Source organism: Mus caroli, chromosome X (genome assembly GCF_900094665.2).
Source record: "Mus caroli chromosome X, CAROLI_EIJ_v1.1, whole genome shotgun sequence".
NCBI lineage: Eukaryota > Metazoa > Chordata > Mammalia > Rodentia > Muridae > Mus > Mus caroli.
The window spans coordinates 144,417,221-144,422,400 of record NC_034589.1 but is presented as its reverse complement, the minus strand read 5'-3'; positions in this window follow the sequence as shown (position 1 = coordinate 144,422,400).

Below are 5,180 nucleotides of genomic sequence, written 5' to 3'. Positions count from 1 at the left end.
TTAAAAAAAAAAAAAAAAAAAAAAAAAAAAAAAAAAAAAAAAAAAAAAAAAAAAAAAAAAAAAAGAGTAGAAGCACTTCAATTGGGTTCTAGTAATGAAAATGTAGGATGGTCTAAGAGACTCCCAAAAGAACATAGGTTATTGCCATTGTCTTGGTTGCCTGTTGCCAAAGACACTACTGAGTCAGACACAGGGCTTAGAGGAACAGAGTTGGAACTGATAAAGAGGACTAACATTTATATTGTCATAAAATGCTCTGAAGGCTACCAAGGGATAATAGTAATCAATAGTCTTACCCCACTGTAATACCTCTGAACCACAACAATGACTGGCCTGGCAAATGTAAAATTGAGACACTTTATCTTGAAGATAATCAAGAGCTTACTAATAAAACTTATAATCTACTCAGTACAAAGGAACTCATGCCTGATACTGTAAACCTAGACAACTATCCATGGCTAGAAAGACCATACACCCTAGAGCAGAACATTCTACTGCATTTCACTAGTCCAATATAATTTCAAACTGTATTTTAAGCACTTATCTTTACACCCATATATAAGTGTGGGTCTCACACCTCATCAAAGAAACTTCTTTATGTACTAGATGAAGATTAATACAGAACTGGCCAAAATACAAAGACTAAGTGACCATGGAGTACTAAATCGCAAATGGCATATTTATGATACAACCTCACCTCTTAATCTCAATAAACATCACCAAAGTAGAAAGAAAGTAAGAGCCAAAGGACCAAGACCCTTGCTGCAGGATGATGCCTTCCAGACACAGCAGGGAAGTAAAATTATTAAATCTCATAGTTTGGTTTCCTAAAAAAGACCTATCTAATGACAACAGCTGATATACCAATTTGAATGAGGGAAGTTTGACAAGGCCCAATCCTTAAATGAAGAGCTATGCGCAATCAATTTCTGTGGATAGAGGATGAATCAATTTTCTCCAGAGATAACACCCTGTTAAATTATCAAAACCTAAATCATTATCTCTAAATACAATGTACATATGAGCAGAACTGAATAAATTACATAGGTGTTTTTAATGTGTCTGAGCATGTGCATGTGAGGTGTACGTGTGTGTGTGTGTGTGTGTGTGTGTGTGTGAGAGAGAGAGGGGGGGGAATACTACTCAAAGACAGACATATTATTAATTTCATAAGTAGGTGGACATGGGGATAGGTGGGAAGAGCAGAAAGAGGAGTGGAAAGTGATATAAATACAGTATTCACATATGAAAATTTTTAATAATGTTGTGGGAAAATGGAAACCCTCATTATCAAATTGGTGCAGCTACTCTGGAAAGAAATATGGAAAATCTTCAAAAAATAAAAGCCAACCTATCATATGACCCAGCTATACCATTACTTGGCACATTCTACAAGGATTCACATCCTATTACAAGGATACTTGCTGAACAGTGTTCATAGTCTTTAAATTGGCAATAACTGAGTAATGAAAACAGCTTTATTGTTCTTTAACAAATGGTTAAGTAATAAAAATGTGTATATATGCATACTGAGATACTATTTTTTTTTTTTTTTTTTTGGTTTTTCGAGACAGGGTTTCTCTGTATAGCCCTGGCTGTGCTGGAACTCACTCTGTAGACCAGGCTGGCCTCGAACTCAGAAATTCGCCTGCCTCTGCCTACCAAGTGCTGGGATTAAAGGCATGCGCCACCATGTCCGGCCTGAGATACTATTTAACTGTAAATAAAAATTAAATTATGGAATTTTTGAACCTAGAAAAAAATGGAATTTATGGACCTAGTTGGCAGAAAATCATGTCTAGTATTGGAAACCTACACAGTTTTCCAGGATTAGTGAGATCACGTACCATAGCCAAAAATCTACTACTGCCACTTTGCTAGAACATCATAATTCCTAACTACACTCTAGGTCTTATCCTTATAAATACAGATAATTACAGTTACCATTTTCATCAAAGAAGCCTGTTTGGTAGCAATTGGGGAACATCACAAAAAAATCACACTAGGCACAATGCAGAAATAAACAGACTTTGGGGAGCCCAGCTCTAACATATGCATCCACATCCAGAGCTCCTGTATCTATGGATCAAGGAACATCACAGGAGAGAGAACAAAAAGACTATATGAGAGAAAACACCAGGAAACTAGCTTCTGAAAGTCTTTCCTAGCAATGGCTGCATAAACAAGGCGAGAACATTGACGGCATCAATGGATATATTAATGTAGAATAGGGATAACTCCTGAGTGTCACACTCTGAGACAAAACAACTACAGCCAAATAATTATTTTGGGGAGGAGAATTAACCACTATCAGTCATGAGCTTTCTTATTTGTTGTCCAGTACAGATTTGTCATCCTTGAAACCATATACACGTAAACAACAAAATCAGATACAGCTTTCTTCAAATATATTCAAAGAAAAATAGGATATTAGCTTGAGAGTGAGGAAGTGTGGAAACTAAAAGGGGGCTGGGGAGAGAGGGGGAGGAGGGAGGATAGCCTGTGTCTGGCCACCAGAGTTTCTCCTATGCTCTGGGAAGGCAGATGTGGGAGGGCTGCCAGACACTTTCCTCTCTGCCCCAGGAGGGCATCTAAGTCACTAATCCCACCCAATGGGGGTGGACAAGGGGTAGCTCCCGACTGGGGACCCCAAGGCAACATCCTGTGGTTATGGGAGACAGGGCTGAGAGAGAGAGGTTCCCACGCAGACGAGAGTAAACACAGCGGGCCTTGATGAACAGAGACAGTCTCTGGTTTTAGAGCTTTATTACAGAAAGTCAGGGGGAAAGAGAGAGAAGGTAGAAAAGAGAGACAGACCACCCATGGCCAGGAGGAGAGAAGGTGGAAAGAGAAAGAAAGAGGAAAGGCTAGAGAGTAAGAAAGAGAGAGTAAGAGGTTAGAGAGAGTGAGAGAGGAGAGTAAGGGGAGTAAGAAGAATAAGAGATCGAGGTGAGGCCAAGCAGCCCTTCTTATGGTATGCTGCTATATTTACTGTTGCTAGGTAACTGGGGAGGAGTCTAGCCTGAAGATTAGAAGCTTGGGACATTGCCTATGTGACTACTAACCATGCTTCTCTTGTGGAGGCTGAGGAGGCAGTAACTTCAACAGGCACCAGGCCACGTAAGTGAATTATCACCACTCCAGGATTCCACCTCAGCTCACCTGGAGACAAGACTGTCTGTGTATAGCTCAATGCCCCACACGGAAGGACATGGGAGAGGTTAAAGGGACCTTGGAAGAGCTGGAGGGAGAATGAAAGGTAGATGAAATAAAGAAGCTTTTAAAAATTAAATGGTGGGGACTGGAAAGATGGCTCAGTGGTTAATAGCACTGACTGCTCTTCTGAAGGTCCTGAGTTTAAATCCCAGCAACCACATGATGGCTTACAACCACCTGTAATGGGATCTGATGCCATCTTCTGGTGTGTCTAAAGACAGATACAGTGTACTTACATTTGATAAATAAATAAATTTTTGACCCAGAGTGAGCTGGGGCTGAAGCGAGTGGGGCCAGAGTGACAGGAAAAAAATGATATTCCATTGATCTACCTCTTTGTTGCTGTACTAGTACCATGCAGGTTTTATCACAATTGCTCTGTAATGCAGCTTGAGGTCAGGGATGGTGATTCCACCAGAGGTTCTTTTATTGTTGAGAATAGTTTTTGTTATCCTAGGTTTTTTTGTTATTCCAGATGAATTTGCAAATTGCCCTTTCTAACTCTGTGAAGAATTGAGTTGGAATTTTGATGGACAGTATTTAAGAAACAATATCAGAAGTTATACTTTGACCTCCAGATGCACATGCATGAAGGTTCACACACACACACACACATAGACACACACACACACGTACCCACTCCTAGACACACATGATAGAAATCGCATTGTTGCAGTTTGGGATGGGCAAGATGACAGAGTGGATAAAGTCCCTTCCATGAAAGCCTGAAATCCTCAAGTCAATCCCTAGAAACTATGTAAAGATGAATTAGAGAACAAATTTCACAAAGTTATTTTCTTGCCTCCATACATGCACCCTCACCAATACTATATACACAATAATAAATAATTATTAAAGAAATTTGATTTTCACTTGCATAAGTGGGCCATCTAGAGATGTAGGATGTTTCCTTATTGTCATCAAAAACATGGGTTCCTTTGAGCTTTCTAGTCAACCATCCTGAAGTCAAGGGCTCCATCTTCCAATTACCTGCAGGCCCCAAAGCTTGTCTGATAAATTAGACCTGTGTTAAAGAGCCTCTCCCTTTAAAAATCCTTCTTATAGATATTGCCCAACATATTTCATTTACATCTAATTGATTATCTCTAAATGACATGGAGTTTATCTAGCCTGTCACTTACCCAAAATGGAACTTGTTGTGAGACTACCTTGGCTTAATTGATTTCTGTCTTACTAAGGAAGAGGAAAGGCCATTAGAAACATTCCTCAGAAAAGAAAGAGTGGGAAGTAGAAGGGTGTTTTCAGGCAAGAAAGGGAAGCATTATTTTTTAGAGAAAGGATCTCGCACATCTTCTGCTGGCCTTGAGCTTACCATGTAACCAAGAATAACCATGAATTTCTGGTATTCTTGCCTCCACCTCACAAGTAGAATTAGAGCTTTGCATCAACTTATCTAGTTTATGTGTTAATGGGACTGTAGCCTGAGGCTTATGCATGGTAAGCAAGCACTGTACAACCCGAGAGATATCCCAAGTCTCTAAAGCATTCTATTTTAATGAAACAAACATCAAATACCCACAAAATCAGTATTGTCACTGCACAATCCATGTTTTCTGGGGAGCATGCAATTAAAATTTCATGGGAAGGAGCCACCATATCAAGATCATCAAGCTCCCATCACATATCATTATGCCACCCAGTTCCTGCTTTGTCTATTTAACACACAGTCAGCAAAATCCTACTCTAAATCATACATATCTTGCCATGTCAGTTCCATACTCAATATCTCTAGTGAATATATTCTCCCTACCACTTTCTCATCATAATTAATTGTTTCGAGACAGGGTTTCTCTGTGTAGCCCTGGCTGTCCTGGCACTCACTTTGTAGACCAGGCTGGCCTTGAACTCAGAAATCCGCCGGCCTCTGCCTCCCCAGTGCTGGGATTAAAGGCGTGCGCCACCACGCCCGGCAAAAAAAAAAGTGTGTTTTGTTTTAAAGTAAT